The 20,048-nt window shown below is 38.6% G+C and overlaps 1 protein-coding gene across 17 annotated transcripts in view; it reads right to left on the bottom strand.

The window, feature by feature from the left end:
* Positions 1-20,048, bottom strand: part of LOC138066889 (uncharacterized) — a 512,507-nt gene that overhangs the window by 215,550 nt on the left and 276,909 nt on the right. For 2 of the 17 annotated variants that reach the window (XM_068940381.1, XM_068940386.1), the window contains exon 4: positions 14,127-14,154. The exons of the other annotated variants lie outside the window; for them this stretch is intronic. The gene's annotated coding sequence lies outside the window, so the exon portion shown is untranslated. The remainder of the gene's footprint in view (positions 1-14,126; positions 14,155-20,048) is intronic. 17 annotated transcript variants of the gene reach the window in all.

Below are 20,048 nucleotides of genomic sequence, written 5' to 3' on the forward strand. Positions count from 1 at the left end.
ACACGCAAATAGGAAGACTTGAAATATTCACTTTCCTCACACCAGCCCAATCACTAGTGTACCTCTTTCATGTTATTTGTATTCTTTTGGTCATGTTCCATGTTATTAACGTCATGATTTTCTTCGACATATCACCATTCTTTCCCCATTCCTTTTTTTCCATAAACTCACACCTCTTCGTAGCAAAAAAATATGAAAACGATACACTGCTTCGGAACATGATGTGATTTGTTCAAATTGCTGTATGTCTTGAGGAAAGGAAATCAGTGTATTCTCTCTTGTAACAACTACTCTACGTACAGGCTGTTATCTTTTGTACTTGAGTGCATTCTTAACGATGAAACACCTGTAAACATTTTGGGGGATGTTTGTGCTCAAAAGGATGCCTGTCACTCACGTAGACAACCGGGCTGTATCAGTACAAAACTCAGCACAGTATGACAAATCTTTCAAAGAGGCTGGATGAGCGTTTTCAGGATTAGCCTGTGCTGAACGCCATGCAGCTGTGACTACCTTGCTGCCAGCACCCAAGCTACCGCGGGCGTGCTGGCATAACGCCCAAGCAAAGACATCTCTAGAGGAGGGGAAGCACGGGGCAGGGCCACGTCCTGACGAAGGAGTGGAAGCCCACCGAAGGACACAGAGAGCCGAAAGAGGCGGCGGGGGACCCCCGGTCTGGAAAGCGATATTCGAAAGGAAGAGCGGAGCTGCTCGGTGCCTTTCACTGTGGAAGTCTAAGGCTGCATGCAGGGAAAAGATTCGGGGAAAGGCCCTCTAATTTGGTCAGAAACAGGGATGTGAAAGGTCCCATTGCAGTCCTAGGCTTTGGCGGAGAATGCTTTAAAGGTGGAGCTATGATCCATCAGGAAAGACCTGGGAGAAACAGTTACATACTTCTTGTAACAGAGAGAAAAACTACCTACCTTTTTTCAGAGAAAAAGCATATGGAAAGGTTCATTTCCAGAACATTTTAGAGGACAACTGACAAAATTATTGCAAAAGGTATTCTGAGGCAGGAACATCCAGAATTTGTTGATTACATGATGCATAATATACTGTGGTGCTGGACAGGCCTGTAAATCACCTAAATAATGGGGGTTGATCTTTACCGCCACCATTATACACTATCCTTTAAAGAGAGATTATAAATAACACAAAAATGAACAGGAAATAACACAGCTTAGGGTCCTATATTTTGTAATAACAATAATAATAACAACTTTCCTACTTAACTCAAACCCATGTTCAAAAGGACTATTAAGGTTCCCCATAGCCAGTTGCTCTCTTCTCATAAACATGAGGGAGGGACATAAAGGACAAAGGTATACTTAGACAGTTGCCAGAACAGAAGCTGACACTCAGAAGGCACAACCGATGGAAGATATATACTTATCTTCCACCAAATAGTAAATGACATGATATAAAATCCTAAGAAGTATCAAGAAATTGTGAACAGTGCTTTCCCCAAAGGCATGCCTGAAAGTTGCAACAGGATTTCCCCTCTCTTTGCAACTTTAAAATAACTTCTCCTCATCTCACTTGCAAGAGTGAATGACAGCGGAATGAGAATTCTGCATAGCAAGGCTCATCTTATACGCTTATACGCGTGTGTACTGCGGTAATAACGTCACCACACTAAACTATTTTTTCCAGTAAACCTGAAAATTATGTCCTCCAGCCAAAAAAAAAAATCTCTTACTCTTCCTAAGTTGTTTTCCTCCAAATTCATTCAGTTTTTAAATTAGTACAAAATTCAGTTTATTGACTGCCCTGAAACACCGCAGATTCAGCGAAAATCTCCAGGAAGGAAAAAGAGGAGAGAATATTGTGAGCTGCAACAGAACTAGGGACAAACCTCCACCTTTTTGTTTTCTTGAACCACAGAATTACAATAACATACAATAATTACAATAACACTGTTCTGAACAATGCTTTAACCATACAGTATATTATGCTTGCATCCTCTCTACTTACCATCTGAGGTCTTAAACTACAATCCTCAACATGGCATTTTTTTTTCATCAACAGGAAACCTATGTAAGGGTAGGAGCCATCTCACCTAACTGCAGCATCCACCCTCTAGAAATCTACTTCTAAACTAGATAACCTAGTACTTCCATTTATGGTCAATAAATACTTTTACGTCACTTTTCAGCTGGCCTATTTTAGATAATTTGCTCTGCGATGAGACAACATTCCCAAATGACTACAACAGGCCTAATGTTTCAGACACAATAGCCACATTTTAGATGCTTATGTTTGGTCAGCTGAGTTCCTCTCTACTGTCAGTGAGTTTCCATTTGGTGCTGTTATAATCAGGCAGTGATAAATTTCAAGAAGGTTTCTAAATGTTTGAGCAGTGAAATTTCGAAATAGTCTTCCAAATGTAGTAGTGAGGGTAAACTGTTTGAAATAATGTTTTGTAATTTCATGAAAGGGGCTGTCTAAAGAAATAGAAGAATTCCTGGAGAAGTGAAGTGAATTTTTTAATACAAATTTTCAAATTATTTGATGCACTGGTGTTTCTAAGTACAGTTGAAAAAAGACACTGTATATATATCTCATTACTCCTAGGCTTCAGACTTTGGCTTAGATCAGAAGGGAATTTTTCACTGATGATCTTTGGGGATTTATATGCCCCATCTCCTAAAGAGTGAAGCATGGTCTACTTCTAAAGATGAGCTGGAAAAGTTATTTAACAAATACCCTGCTACTGCATGGACCAATGACACTATGGGCTTCTCTCTTCCAGGGGAAAAGTCAGAGTCTTTGGTCTATTACCATAGGTTTGTAGCAGGGTACTGGGAATCATTTTGCAGCCAGATCTTGTGCAGACGTGTGGATTCGATGTTTTATAGACCCTTTTAAACGAGATATAAAATTCTCTGCAATTGTGACTTGGGTTATCCTTTCTGCTCTTATCTTCCTATGAATGTGTCGGAAGCAACACAGCTGTGTACACAGGCCAATCCAGTAGGAGACAATTGTCTAATCTTCATGTGATTCTCCCAAAATATGTAGCAAATGCTGTACAGGTAGTATGCTAGCAAATCACAGTGGGTATAAGAGAGACACCAACTGTTCAGATAGGTAAAACAAAAACAATCTAGATACATAAGATTACTGTTTTAGGAATGTTGAATCATAGATTATATCCTTCAAAAGCACTGCAGAAACCATTGCAAAACCTCTGAATCAGATGTTTTGACATACTATATTTCCCAGGCAAACAGTTTTTTCTTATTTCTAAAAATTGATAAATGCAATTATGTCCTGTATACAAATGTCATAATTTAAGAAATTAGGCTTGATTAGGAAAAGCTTTGGATTTTTCGGCTGGAGGTGTTTTTAAGGATGGACTTATAAAGTTTCATATAAGAAATTAAAAGTAAGAAGAAAAAACACAGTAGGCATGGAATAAATTACACCAGCTTTTAGATTCAGAATATCATCCCACACTTTCATTTCGCATTCAGCTGCAACGATTAAAAAAGAAAAAAAAAAGGCTAAAACTTGAAATGGACTCTATACCTATATTTTTCTTCCTGCCTTGCATTGTTTTGTGGCCAGCGTTGTACGGTAAGCTCTCCACTGCAACGAAAATAGGAGAATAATGTGATTTTATTGCTATTTGCCTGTGAGACCATCATTCACAAAATGGAAATTTTAGAGGGATTTTTTTTTTTAACAGAACATTTCACATAGTGAATTACATCCAAATAAAACCTTACTATGCAAGGCAAACTGCAATAGCATTCCAGTTCTGTGAATCCTCTTGTTATATGGAACTAGCAGCAGTGACAATGTCTGGGAACCAAGAAAGGCAAAAATGGAGAAATACTGCTACAGCTCAGAAAACATACATATAAGGAGAAAAAGAAATAGAACCATAAGGCAAGTGCAGTATTTTGGATGACATGGACAAGTAAACTGCTGGGAATGAGAGGGAGTAAGAAAATAGAACAGCACAGCAAAGGAAGATTATTTCTTCAAGGAAAATGGAAAATCAGGGAAAGATCATACCTCACCAGAAGCAAGTTCTCTCTCAAATATGATCTTTTTTTCATAGATTCCTTTTAACAAAAGCTAAGTATATGAAACTTAAGCAAAAGTTCAGATGTACATTTGCTCTCTTTAATAATACATATCCGCACTCTACTAGCAGTTTTACTGAACTGTCAAGAATCATCTCAACAGCAATTTACTTGATAATCAAAGGACTGATGACTAGATAAATATGCAATCTCTAATAAAAACAATACTTTTTATTGCCATATATGTTTCATAAAAGCAATTCTGAGAATGACTGCTTAATCTCGACCAGTGGATTTCTTATGTTTTCTCAAGAACAAGCACCTTTGATGATTGTATTGCTGCACTCCCTGTCCTTTAAATCAAAGGATGAAGCTATCAACATCTTCTCTTTGTGTACTTATCCCACAAACAAGCTTTTGCTACAAGTGTCCTATTGTGCAGTATACTAGGAATAGGGAACTATATGGAGCTTTTCAATCTGCCACTACCTAACTTTTTAACTGCCTAGCACTTTTCTCCCGATTGCTGACCACTATTGCCTCATGTAGGAGAGAAAGGAAGGTAGTGCAGGTTAGATTCACATCAAAATGTGAATTGAAAGGTACAGTGAAGGACTGAGGATTTTTGTTTTGTTCTCTTTTCAAGAGAAGATAGTTCCATATACAGAATGCTATTTCACAACTTGCCTACCTGTGGCTATATATATATTTGTCATGTAGCTGTATATTAAAAGTATCCACAACTAACTAGAACCATCGATGCCCTACGCCATCCCAGAGAGGAAAAGTCAAAAAAGTGACACTAAGATTATTATTTGCAGTAGTAATGGATGTGAAGACTTATTTCCCCAAGTAAGTTGTAATACACTGGAAACTGAGTACACTGTAAATTGCCTAGTAACTGGTGCAAGTTTTATAACAGTGAAGGGATGACTGGATGGGCAGCTAAGTCCTCTCTTGGCCAGTTGGACTGCTTTGGGAGTAAAACCTTAGGAAAGCTATCATGTTTGAGAAGAATTCAGCAAGAAAAGAGAAAGAGGGAGCTTTCAGTAAGTAGAGAGAATGAGATTCCAAGAATCTGAAATTGAAACAGGAGCAGGAGCTAACTCTGCACAAAATCTCAAAACTTTGATAAAGGAGTCTGTAAGGAAGGAAACAGACAACATCGCTTGAAAAATTGACACAGAGTTATTTTATGAAATTTTATGTGTGCACAAACACATTTTTAATAAGAGCGTTTAATAAGAGAAAGCAACAAGTTATTCAGAACACCAGGAAAAAGACTATTTGGTAGTGTTTCTGCTTCTTCCTGTTGAGGAGTTCTCAAAGCACTGGATGCTCTTTCTTGTCAAGATATTTTTGCTTTCTGATCTAACAAAGATAACCTTGTCACCCATCTTGTTTGACAACGGTTAAAGGGACAGTTGCCATATTATTATTAGTACGGGCATTAGGCTCAGAGCAATTCCCTCACTTTCCCAGACCTGGGAAGAAATAGAAGCCTGGATGAAAGTCTCTCAGTTAAGGTTAAATCTATTATAAAGCGATCAAGCCTATTGTCAAAAGGAAATATCTAAGACTGCCAGCACCAATAACTGTTCACTTACCTACAGACAGAGATCTGTCTGTTGTCATAACTATCTGTAGTCTCCAAAACTCAGCAGACGCATCTGTACTGACAGAGTCCTAGCGAGCAAAATGGACAATGGCAAACAACTGACATCTCTAACCTTGACAAAAGACACACTTCCTTTCCGTTCTGATGCACCTTATCATCAACCTTTTTTTCAGTTTTAAGTCTTATTAGCTGTACCACTCTCAAACTGTAATTAAATGAGAAACCAGGTAGAAGCCACATCTTGATGGAGAAAGGTTGCCTATCAGGTAAGCAAAATCTATCTGCAAGAACATAATTCACCTCTTTCCTGCATTTACTACCCTTCGATAGCTAGAGAAATAAAGCACCAGGGGGAGTACGGTTCAGAAACTTCATGGTCTACCTCTGTCTGGTGAGCAACCAGCAGCACCTCAAAACTGAACTTCAAGAGTGCAGGAACAAGAACCCTCTCAAGCTGCATGGAATTAACCAGTCAGAAATCTAACATGAAGCTTGCAACATTTCCAAATAACTGATCAGAACAAAAAAGTCATAGATTGCACTGGGCTGCTACAATAAAAAATTGTTTTGCTCCCCACTGATCTGCAGAAGTATCTACTTCCAAAGGAGCTTCAGACTCACCTTAAGGCGGCTGCATTTCTACCACTGTGATTTCTTCCCATGAATAATGATAGGTCCACTTCTAAGTTACTAAGTCTCTTCAGCTAAAGCTTTCCGTACTGCGAATAGTCAGTCTCCACAGCTTGTATTTGGTGATGACAGCTAGAAACAATCAAGACTCACCAGTTCAACCAGGCTAAATGAATGTCAATTCTGTCAAATGTTTCTCTAGTGAATATTTATCAACAAAAATCCAGGTATTCTTGGAATAACACAAAGAGTAAAGCACCACCCCAACCTCCTCCTAGATCTCTTCTCTAGAGCACAGCATGTTTGGCCCCCAAACATAATTTCGTAATAAAAAGAAAGTTTCTAGAAATACGAAGAGTAATTTTTTTTTGTCTGCGACAGAAATCACACTGTTGCTCCTGCTAAACGTAGGATTTCCTTTCGTGGCAAGACAGATCCATTTGGAACTTTGGCTGATGCTAATAACTTCATAGATCAACGTACGGTTTAATTGATGGAACAGATGGAAGACACAGACTCTGCAACATTAAAGAGTTATACTTAATGCATTGGAATAACTGTGACTTGGTTTTAAAATGTTCTTCTAATTATTTGAATGGTTAAATGGTGCCATGAATTCTATTCGATATTTCAGCTCATATTGGTTTACAAGTTTATAATATGATTCTGTAAAATTGATGACTTGGGATTTTCTCAGGGGGAAAAAAAAAATGTATGAATTAACAAAAAGGAAGAGAAGTTTTAATGAGAACTAGTATTTATAGGACAGAGAGCTTTGCATAACCAAGGCCAGGATAATTCAGCTTTCAGTGCAACAAGGCACTTCCGTACATGCTAAATTCCCTCCAAATTCAGAAAAGAATCTTAGAATATATTCAAGTGTTTTGATGAAATTGAATGGTTGCCATGAAGTCTCAACATACAAATGAGTAACACACTGAGCAAAAGAGCCAGCTCTTCCAAAACTAAGTATAAATATAATCGTATCTTAAGAATTACAACATTTAACTTTGGATTCCTATGTGCATTTAATGTTAATTGCACATGATTATTTATATACAAGATAGTGAATTTGTTGATAAATAATTTTCTTCTTCAAGGCTGCTTGACCCTCAGGTTATCTTGAAAAAATCATTCTTTTTGGTAAACAATAAATGCTAATTTGATAATAATCTCTCTCCTTCACTCATATCAATACGGATAGATGAAATTTGACCAGGCCTAAACAGGAAAGACCCGTAATTCACGTGAAGTGGCTGGGGCAGAAATGGGGATGAAAGGCTGTATGATGAAAAAGATTATAAACCTACCCTAATTTGTTGCTATGCTGCATTCAAGTTAAAAGAAGACAACACACTTATTCTGATTTCTTTCCCATTACATTACTATAAATTATAATATCTACTATGAAAAATAAATAGAGACTAGGGAATTACTTCAGGCTGGATTGTGTCTTTTGGTCAAAGCTAAAGATGTGTGAGCTGCTCAGTGCCCAGAATAGCCTTATAGAAGCTCAAATTACTCAAAAGATACCACACCCACCTCCACCACAGTTTCTGCTGCGTTCACAAGTGCTCTTGCATTACTGTGATCCGCAGACTGGCCTGAAAGAATGGCCAGGACTTAGCTTCTCCCTGCACTGTTAAATGCTTTCCAGTGGGGTACTTTCACGATACGTTCCTCTCCTTTTCTCAGACTTGGACTTCAGACCCAGTACGAACTAACAAGATAGTTTATATAGTCCGTGGTACTATGTAACCGCATTAGATCAGCCACAGTCTACCCTTATCTGTTTAAGCATCTATCTTTTAAGCAACACAAATAGGTTGACATAAAACGCTCTAAAAGGGCAGGCTTAAAACATTCTAACTCTCTATGACCATATTTCAAAGGCACTGGATATCTAGAAAGCACCTAACTCCTACTTATTTCAAGTAGAGTTAGACACCTACATATTTTAAAATATTATTAGGCATCTGTTTGCATCACTAGGAGCGCAAATGCCTCGCGTACCTGCCCAGTGCCCTTCAGGGCACCTAACGGACAGCCAGAATACAGAATTCCTCGTCAGTGCTAATTAACACAGCACAACTACAGGTGTAAGCACTTTCTAATCACTCCTTACCGAAAGTGTGAAGAAGTGGTAAGCTATTATTTCCCATTACATGTACACCCACAAAAAACAGATCTCAGTGGAAAAGGGGTGACTAAACCCACCTGATTTCCTGCTTATACTTCAGCATAAAGTGACTCTTTCCCCAGTAATATCCGTTTTGTTTCCTAAATGGAAGAAAACAACTAAAAGGAGGAGCAACAAAAACCACACTCCTAATATATTTGCTGTTAACTACTAGCAGATTACACAGTAACTAGGTAACGCCAAGAAAGGAATAAGCTGAATAAACGTCTCCCCAAACACGCTTCAGAGTTCAACACATACCTCTGGTGCCCTGTTATGCCTCATCTTCCTCGGTCACATTCTCAATACACACACGGTCATCCAAATTCTGCTCTAACAGTAGTGGCAATTCAAAATACAAGAAAGGGAAAGACGCTCCCTCCCCATGTTAATATTCATCTCCCCTTGATTAGGCAGCTAAAGGTTCCTCTATGGGTTGTCAATAGAGAATACAGAAGAAATTATTTCACTGCATGGCTTCAAACAGCACGTACACTCTGGGAACAGATTGGTGTAAATTGTTGTGTTTCCATCATACATGAAATTCAATGGGCTTTTCATTTTCAGTATAAACTTAAACCAGTTAAAGTCAGTGCATAGACGCGCCTCTGCTATGAAACAGCAGTTTGCATTAAAATTACATTATATTGTTTTGACATGTCTGAAGCAAAGGTTAAAATCATCTTTTTTGCTGGACATTGTTTCTGTAATATTGCCCCACTGCAAAGCTTCAGTACGAACAAGCCCAGAATGATGTGAAATATTTCTAATACAAATTTTATTTTTATGTGAAACTATTCAAATGCTGCGTACAACATGAACTACCTGAACCAAATCAAATCCTCAGGTCAATTCCTTCTTCCAAGTGCTCCTTAGATAACAAAGTCTTGTTCTGCGAATCTGTTCAATATATTAAAGTTGATTCACTCGGACAGTGTGTAAGATATAATACATTAATCTGGGCCATTTCAATTTCTGAGGCTGGGACTATAAAACTGGTGTGCTGCATATCTAATTTTTTTTGAATACCTGATTTATGCATCCCTCTGATGCATAGTGTCGATGGTATGGTGGATGCGGCTGCTGCATTAACAACGGGCTGCATCAGCACTCAAATCTTATCTTGTTAAATCAGACAAATGTAGCTCAATGAAAAGGAAGGAATAAATGCCTAGGATGGTTGAAAGGAGTGAATTTTAATCCTGTTTGTTAGGGGACTTTCATGGTGGGGGCTGAGTGACTGAGGCAGGAATGTCCACCAAGAGCTTAGGGGAACATGAATTATTTTATGCTTATACATACATACATCTACACATGCAGTATAGACAAAGACACCGGTTTTCATTTTATTTATACACAGGCAGGTAAACATCCACACACAAACACTCATCCATATACAAACATACACATATTTTTAAAATTGTGGAAAATAAATGGCTTTTAGGAAAAGTATGTATTTCTATTTCAAGAACTACAATAATTCCTTCTTTGCAGGTAAATGATCATTTTAGCCATCGAAGCAAAAGTTATCACATGGACTAAGTATCCAGATACAGTAGATTTTCAAAGTAATTATATATATATGATTTTGTGGATAGATGGAGTACTGCCGTAGTTCTATACACAGTCGATATTAATTCTCAAGGAAAGAAAACGTTCCTGTGTTTGCACAATCAACAAGACCTTTAGAAATAAGCTTTAGGCCAGACAAAGAAAAAGTTTCAATGGCACACTTAGCAGACTCAGCCTAGGTATTTACAATAAATGAAATTATTATTGGAATTAATTCTTAGGGAAGACCCTAAATCACTGATCTTTAATTTGAACTCACGTCTCTCATAAATTCTTGGATTTTATCTACGAATCATACGTCAGGAAGGAAGCTTTGTTTATTTATCAATAGAGATGCATTCATGAACAGGGAAGGAACGCAAAGCTGTTGTGTAACGCTATTGCTATTGCAGCATAAAGCAGAAGTAGTACACAGGAAGCCAGGTTACAGCCAGAATTATTTCATTGGCTCAAAGGTGAACTTTCATGCCCAGTGACACTTTGGAAATGTATTAATTAAAAATACGTCAGTTTAGCTTTTATTGGCTGCTATTCTTTCCGTGATGACTAATTGCAACATAGCAAAATGTTATAAACAATAGACCTCATCTTCACCACCTCTCCTCTTGCATGCTAAACTCCCAGGTGCTAGGTCTCCTTTGTAACGCTGCTATTGCTTGCTGGGAGAGCTGCTGCGATGCCACACAATGGGAATTGTGGTTGACCAGCGCTAACGAGGACGAGGACCGAAAAAAAGTCTTTAATGCACAAATACCACAGGTAACAACTAGCATATCTGAAAAAGTCCTAGGACCAAACGTTTGAAAAGAAACGAAACTATCCGAATGCTGTTTTCACTTCCTCTTTTGGACCAAACGTGAAAGCTCATCTTTTCATTCATGCAATTAAAACTTTAGAGCTCTAATCCTGAGTTTACCTCACCTAGCCAAAAAATAAGTTAATAAAAGAGAGAGAGAGAAGCAGTGACAGAGGTCCGGACAGGACAGAGACAATGCATTAGAGACCTTTTTGATCCAATTACGCAGGAGAGGTTGGGATGTGCCGCCCAAATTTGTGCAGGCTAATGGGAGAGAACAGAAAATAAAGACTGTATTCGCACTTTTGCCAAACGCTGCGATGGCCTTCCTATAGATCGCGCATTTTTAAGACGCGCGCGGATCAATTCAAAACCGCATTCCTGGCGCGAGAACAAAGGAACGAACACCTCTGGGCCAGCCACTCAGAAGGTAACTAACAAATGAGAGTCCACGAGCCCGACGGCTTTGGAGAACGACCGCGCGGGCAACGGTCGTTCCAGCCTGGTGAACACCCTGTAACCTGGGAAGCAAGAACAAGTTTTCAGGGGAAAGACAGGAGGGGCTGTTGTCTGGAGGAGGGCACGCGGCACCCAAGGAGGGCCGCGCTGGTCGCCCGGCGGGCCTGAAGCACTCTCGCTGCCGCCCATCCCCAGCCAATCTCGCCCTCCGCTGAGAGCCCCGTCCAGGAGGAGACGGGCAAAACGGACCGACCTCGGGGAAACCGCGCAGCAAATGAGCAAATCAAGATAATTGCGCTAATTATCACAGCGAAGGAAAGGCGCTGCGTCCGCCTGACGGCTCCCCCTCCGCCGTCAGGCGCACGACGCGGCCGGCGCGTTCGGGGCAAACGCGCGGCGCCAGGCCTCACGAGATGCTCGGCGTGTCCGTCGAAGCGGCTGCGTTACGCACGCGTCCCCCAGGGTCGGGCTGCGTTAGCCGACTCCCGTGTTCCCCGCGCGACAAACTCGGAAGTCGGCAGCGCATATTCCAAAAAAAAAAAATAATAATAAAAATGCAAGGAAGAAAAGAAAAGAAAGCCTTCCTGACAGATATTTTTAGCGTCCGTAAGAACTTTAAGCTCCGCTTAAAGCGTGGCGTTTCTCCGTTACGCGGCAGAAAAACAAAGCACGAGATGTCGTTAAGGTCACGGAACGCTGACCTCATTGGCTGGGCTAATTTGATTGTGCCAGAACAATAGCACTGCACTCCTCTGCCAGCCAAGTGCATGCTAATTATGCGATTTGCCCTTGATAAGACCTTGGTGGGTCATTCAGCAGTTGTGATCTGTCACTGACTTCTAATCATGTATTATCGTCTGGGTGAGTCAGAATGGTACCCTAAGCTTTCTGTCTTTACAGCAGTGTGGCACTCTAATTACCTTATGCCAAGTGGATATGCAGAGACTGAATTAAGTGATCACTGTGATTGCCTTCAAAATCTTCTCTTTATCCTTTGTGTTGCTTCTCTGCAATTTACATTTTAAGATGCCGAGAAGCTTTTGGTGAGACTGAAAACGCCACTCTAAAAAAAAAAAAAAATGATTTTTTTTTTAATTTAAAAAGCATAACGCTGAATTTAAGTCATACAGATTTCTAGCAGTATTTTAATGCTGCGAGACAATATACCTCAGTAAGAACCTTTCAGTAAACTTGTCAGAAATTATAAGACATCCTTTACCTTTCAATCTGCGATCAAAAGAAGCAGAAAGAAAGAAACCTAATCTCTCTCTAAAGTTTTAACAATTCATAACTGCTATTTAATAAACAGAATTAATCAGAAAGTGGTTGTTCCATGTTTCTATTATGCCTGTAAAACGTGCATTCCAATACAACAAACACTATAGATTAAATTTAAACCTTGAAAAGCTTCATCCCTGCGTTCGTCATGTTGATTAGCAACAGTAAAGATGAGTTGACCCTGTAAGTCTCTCAAATTCGTTGGCAAATTTCTCACAAATTGGTTAATTCATTCTGTGGCAATTTAAGGGACCTGTGTCACATTAGCTATGAAAATGCTCCGTATTTTACCCAGGACTTTAAAAATCTGCTGGAGCTATGCTATACTTCTCTATTGTTGCATAGCAACTCTCAAAAACTACAAAGCAATCTGTTATGGTAAACCAGTTGTATTAACATCTGTATTTGCCCGAAGAATGATCTAATGCCTTTTGCAAAGAAAATTATGGCAATATGTCTCTAGGTTAAATAAACAAAGTAAGGATTTATAAAATTTGATAAGATACTTTTTTCTGAATCATCCTTAAAAATATGAACTCTGAAGTGCTACTTGAAAGTTGCCATAAAACAGGCAAAAATTCTTCACAATGCTATATTTATTGTACCACTAACAGAAAATAAGGATTTTCAAAGCTTTTCTGTATTGTATGTCAATATTGCAGTATAATTTTTTTTTTTATAGAAACAAACTGAAAAAAATAGTCAATAAAAACCATAAAGGACAATTGAGAAAAAATTGCAAGCCTTATTTTCCTTGAATCACATGATGCACAAGAAGCATTATTTGCTGAAACCTCGGTTTGTTGGGTGGGGGGGGGGAGGAGAGAGAGACAGAGAGAGAAAGAGAGGGAGCGCGCGCGCACGCCTAGAAATAAGATGCATTCCCTGGGTGGCAAAACAAAAGAGCCCAAGGAAAAAAAAAAAAAGCTGTAGAAAGTTGACACAGTCAAGAATAATGGCTAAATCTATCAAGTTTGATCAGGTCTGCTATAATGAAGTGGAGCTTCATATTCCAAGCAGGGACAATGAAGACAGAAGTCAGGCTCTAGAAATGTGCTGTTCACTTTGTGCTTGGAATATGCAGCAGCCAGCAGGGAGCCACGAGATAATTACACAGTATTTGTGTGGATCCAGGAAGCTTCCTGCGCAGGTTGAATGCCCGCGCTATATTAAAAGGCAGCACAGTGAAATGTTTTTAATGAATATTTTTGTCAGAGAAAGAAAAGGCATTTGAATGATTTTTGTGTATGCAGGCAACCAGAGGTGGAACATCCCTGTCAAAATACAGGTACCTTTATTTATATTTACTCCATTATTTACAGTTTCAAGAGCCTAATGTCCTTTCAATAATACAAATCACAACACTAGGTTAATGCTATTTAGGGCTAATTGCACATACAATCCCTTAACTAATGTTTGCTGGTAATATGTTTCAGTGAAATCCTACATCAAAGTGTGGCTTGAAACTACTTTTGTTTTTATTTCCAATAGCAGCTGAAATGTTTAGACATATTTAATCAGAAAACTCAAAGAAGAAGTAACACAGATGTTGATACTTACTATTCAGTAGCCCTTGGCAGTGATAGATCTAAAACACAAGAATACATTATTTCAGCATTCTGTAATTCTCACCTAACAGATGTGAATAATCCACTGAATTAAAAAACCCAGACATGATACTCATAAATGCTCATTTTGCAGTGCGAGCAATAGTATGGATCAAAAACTAGATTTGCTAAAACGTTAATTTGAAAGGTTTCTTACTGGTCCGGATTTCAATATTGTTACCTACACCTAAGCAAGCCCATATTTTGCTGTTTACAATTAAATCACTTGTGGTATGCATGGACTGAGATAATTTACTGTTATGTACTACTCAGTATCCTTGTGTAAGATTAAATATGGCCCTTTAGATCTTAGAGTACTGCCCTCTACAAGAAACACAGGTACATATACCTGCTTCCTACTCTTGACTAGTGACCACAATTCCCAAGCATTTCTTGGCTTTAAAATTTTCATAATTTTTAAACCACAATCATGGTCAGTATTATAATCACAACATAATTCAATAGAGAGAAATTCCCTGGGTGAGAAAGGAGGCCTAGCAACCTTTCAGCTCGTCAACCGATGTCAGCATGGGCCTCTCCACCTATGCTGCCCCAATTCCTTTCAACTCTTGGGCCAAAATGAAATTTATGCCTAGATCTAACCTACCAAAAAAATGATCGAGAGAAGATTTCGTTGCTCCTTTAGGATTTTCTTAGGCATGCATTTTAATAACTACATTCTTTGGAAGAAATAAAAATTAATTTCCAGACTACTTGCAAACAAGGGAAGTAACTGGGAGGAGCTGCTTCTCTCCTGCACTTTGGTGCTGATGTTTCAGGCAACCCATTGCATCAGAATGGTTTTCTCACCAGAAGATACAAAAAGTTCTTCCAAATTGTGAACAGAAGAGAACTCCTCCCTTCCTGCATTTTTAACTCTGCATAGTTTTCATGATTTTTTTTTGTAAGTAATTAGGAAAACAATCGAGAAACAACAGTAAAATAGAAAGATGCTCCTTCTGAATTACGCTATTGAAGAAAAAAACAATGAGTCAACATACCGTAGCGAATCACAGAGAAAGTACTTTTTAAAGGACGCTAGAAAATTTGTGAATACTTTTGACAACAACACTGATTTTAAAATTCTAAATATTTATGAAGAAAGGTTGAAATTTTCCATGTTATGTAACAGAACAATTACGGCAGGAAATTAAACCCCAGGTAACTCCATTTATTTCCTATTTTACTACTGGATTCAAATGCATCTATGGCTTGCACCTCTTTTTACTTAAATACCAAGTTGTGAAAAATTCCTGCTCAGAGAATAAATTGATAGGTTCACTTCTTCAACAGCTTTTTTATTTTTCAAGAGGATTAGAAATGAAACTTCCTTGAATCACTGAGTACTTAAGCAATGTTACTTAGTCCTTGTTATCCACAGGGACTGATTCTGCACCTCTACGTGGAAGAATAACCATAGCCAGGAACCAGCCCAAATGCAAAAGGGGAATGAAAGGGTTTCACATATTTAACCCCTCCGCTTTTTCTTGTTTTGCATTCCTATTTTAGTAACAGAGTAGTACATTTTCTGAAATGATCAAAGGATTAAGATAGAAATAGCTCTTTCAGAATTATCAGTGCTATATTTTTTGCCAGGGAACTGAATGCGACTTCGACTCCACTCTTTGTCTACAGCAGCTCTAATTTGAAAGGAAATCTTTCAATTACCAGATGAAGAGGTAAACAGCTGTCACATTTGGAACCCAAGTAAACGTTATAACCTACATTTCATTCCCCTGAGCGAAAAAGATAGAGGAACCTCCTCTACTGCAAAGGCGGCAGTGGTAGTTAAGTGAAAATTTTTGCTGTTCCAAAATGCTTGAGCCTTCCTCTTAAATGGCGGGGAAGATCATAATTACTACTTTGGACCTCTGACTGCTTGCGGTTGCCTTTTGTGATTAGAGCAAAGAGTTTGCAACTAATCAACCAAGACAACTCATGTTTGCTCAGTTCCAAATAGTTCTCTCTACCAACTATATTTTTCGATAACTAAAATATCTAACTACAGCTGATAACTTAACTCAGCCAGAACTGAGCTTTCATACACCTGCCATGTAACTCAGAGCCCATATTACGCCATTCATTTTTGTCTCATTACTGTTATAAATAAGCTAAAAGAATAATAAACTCACAAGACCAGATTCTCCTTTTGGATACACCTGTCTATTTAAGCTGGGGCATTACCTCAGATTTACAGGAGTTTGAGTGACAATGGGACTCATTAAAGTCATTGGAATCCATCTGGGTTTACACAGGTTTAACTGAGACCAGATTTTGGCCTTTAAAATAGAACAAAAAAGAAATTTTAATATAAGCACTGCTGTACACAGTTTTGCCTTACAACTGCCATACAAACTACTTAATGTAGTCACGGTTTCTTTTCACATTTCTATATTAAGCCGCTATTCTGCCAATATTTATACATACATACACACATACACAAAGTACAAGCAGAGCTGAGAATACCAACTATAGCTGTTAGTCCCATTGCATGAGATGAGCTTTGTATCAAAGGAAAAAAGGCTCTTCTCCATCTCAGATGCTTTATTTTATTCAACTAGCTCTTTTTCACATTGTTATATCCAGTGAATATAGCACGGTTGGATTCAGAAGAGAACCTTAAGCGTTATCATAATGCTTAGAAGCAATGGCTTCACACTGTATAATCTATCAAAGGTGTCAGATTTACAAAATGCAGATTTTCTGTCACATTTGGGCACTATAAGCACTGTATCTTTTCACTAAGGTGCTGACTGCTGTTTTAATGAGGCCCTTTGGTGGCTGTAAAAAACTGAAAGGAGAGGATTATAGGGGTTACCCTAGGTATTGTCTATTTGTCTTACAAATTTCACACTAACTACCAATTACATCGCCATAAACCTTTTGGCTACTTCAAGCTATATGCCATATAATACATAAAAAATACGCTATGTTAACCTCTTCCATATTATACGAGTAACTACAGCCACTGATGCAAGTAACATATCTAATGAAGCCAATAATGAGCCTCTTTAAAAGTAGTCTTGTTATAGGAATAATATTAGAGCAGTTCAGTTAAAGGCTAAGGTCCATTATGGCACGCTTCCTATGTTCTGTGGTCCCAGGTCTGAAAAGATGCTGACACACTAATTCAGGCTCAAGAAGGGCATTAATCTCACAACCTTCTACTTGTCATGCTTAATGGGACATCCTGCCTAGGTGAAATGAACCTGATATATTCAGGTAAACATAATTTAATAAGGAGGAAAAATAAAGAAATAGCTGGGGTCCAACATAATGGCAAGGAGAATATTTACAATTTAGTTTTAGTGGAGAGGGTCATTAATGCTTTACTGAAAAGTAAGCAAAGCAAGAGGAGAAAAGAAAAGGGCAAATCACGCAGAATTTGTTTTAAAAACCCAACAACACTGAAACATTAGTGCATTTAAAGGAATACATTAATTTTGAGGGGGAAGAGATGTGCTAATGTGGGGCTTAGAGCACTTGAGTGTAAAATCGAGATCTGAAGCCATATAGTATGATATTTAAAAGGCAAGCATGAATGTCAGCGAGTAGCTGTATATCCTCTTTTGTCTGTCATCAATCATAAGTCTAATAAGCCACCTAAAATTATGTCACAAATATGGGGAACACTACCAAGCACGACTGTTAAAGCAGCACACACCCTATTTGCAAACCAGGTGGTAAATGCAGGACCCATCTCTCTTCCCAGAGAAAGCATAGCGTACCACAAGAAAAACATACCTGTACACAGTATAGCACAGATACGGTGCTCTATGGTGCTGGATATAACAAACGTTTTTGACCACATTAGATATTCCTTCACTTAGGAGATAATATTACAGAGAGCAAAAAATATTGCCAGGTGCTTAGGGGGAAAAAAAAAAAAAAACTAGCTTTATTTTGATCCAGAAATCGAAATCATAAACCTAAGAAAACCCAAATATTACAATGACCCTTTTTTTCGAGTGGGAACAGGCCTTTATTTCCACACAACTCAGCCTTCATTGCCCGACCCCCAAAGCCAAAAGGTTGTACTACCCATTTTTGTAATGGGTGAGAAAGCTAGATGAAATCTGACTCTTGAAGGGAATAAAACTCTTAAGGGTGCTATTTGGTAACCAGAATGAAGTGAGGGCTTCTGAGAAAGCAGAACCTCCCGCACCACTGTAGAGCTGAGCTGTTGTCCTCAACCTTCACATGTTTTCCAGTAAACTACATACAGTAGTTTGCTATCTGTATAGGCCAAGCACTCTCCTAACGATGAAAGCTCGGGGAAAATTCATGAAAATTCTTTTGTTGCTGCTGAATTTTCTTTGGATCCCTAATTACGGTCACTGTATGACCAGGCAGTAGGCTTGTATCAGATCACTAGAATAACACTGTTATGAAACTAGACAAAATTATGTATAAAGCCTAAAACTGGTACATCTAAAATTGTTATATTTGTAGAATAGTTGTGTTGCAGTTGTGTTGCGTTCCAGAAAGAAAACCAAACTGACCTTTCTTCTAACATTTAATCTCATGTCAGATGCAACTGGCAGCATAGCAAAGCGGAGCCCAAACCGCATTTGTTTTGCATTACAGAGAAGAAATCAAAACTCCTCTTTTAATTAGCCCAAAAACCCCCAAGAAACAGATATGGAAAGAGCAATATTCAATTGGTCCCTTACAGACTTGCATGTACAGACGTTAATCTTGTTAAGCCTTGAAACACACACTCAGAATAGGCCTTTGCTGCCTCACTGGCTCCCAATACACCTTTTGACCGTAAACATCTGGGTATTTTATCTAGGCTGATTTTTGCAAGCAGTTTACTCTAAAGCCGCTAATACATGCTATTTCAATGGGGCTCTATGGTGCCTATTAGGTGCTGGTCATGCTGCGAGAGGGTGTGGATCGCAGAGACATATTGCACCGTGGGGAGCTATAGGAGACGTTCGGCTGCTGGAAGGCAGAAAACCTCCTGGAGTTCTCAGGTGCACAGAGGAGTATACTTGCTATTAAATTATTTCATGGGGAGAGGCCTATTACCTATGAAAGCTGATCCTGCTCTTAAAGGCTAGTGCAAAGGGACCATAACCTTCCTTTGAGGGAGATGACATGCGTCCAGAGGAATCAGTCCCAGGGCTCCCAAGTGGCCATGGACTACAACTATAATAGTACGTGCATGAAGTATGTTTGATGTGCCGTTTTCCATCCTGCAGAAACCTGCAGCTGCCAAAGGATGGCCCAGAGAAATTAATAGTTTAGAAGTTTGACAAAAAAAAGTCAAGTTGTACCTGCTCAAACAAGCCATTCGTAAGAGTTATGAAAATAGACCACAGTGAGAAGTTCGTACTGAGGATATCTTTCTGTCATGTCTTCCTGGAATGTAAGCTGATTTAATAGCCTTTTAACTTATTGGAAAGATGTCCACTGACTCTTATGAATTTTGAAATAAGCCCTAAATCTACATTTTTAATCTCTTTTCATTTTCAAAATTCAGACCTTTTTCAGGGAACGTTTCTAGATAGGTTCAAATAGATAAGATAAAATATTTAGGACAACAAAGAAAGAAAACTACAGTGATACTTCTGCACTAATGGCCCGATACATGTTTTGGCACTCTGAGCTTCTATAACTCTATGATGCTTAGAAGATTTTCTTTAGGAAAAGCCTGAATGCTTTTGTTTGTTTTGCTTTAAAATAGAAAGGTGCATTTTCTGCAAAACAGTGTTTAGTATTCAGATGTAAATGCCTATGTTTGCTTATGGCTTCTTATATCTGAATTTGGATGTGTATAACCATTAGAGTTGCACCAAAAATGTGTATGAACCAGTGTATACCGAATAAAATCACCAGATATGGAATTAGACATATTAAATTTCCATAT

This window comes from Struthio camelus, chromosome 3, assembly GCF_040807025.1.
Source record: "Struthio camelus isolate bStrCam1 chromosome 3, bStrCam1.hap1, whole genome shotgun sequence".
Taxonomy (NCBI): domain Eukaryota; kingdom Metazoa; phylum Chordata; class Aves; order Struthioniformes; family Struthionidae; genus Struthio; species Struthio camelus.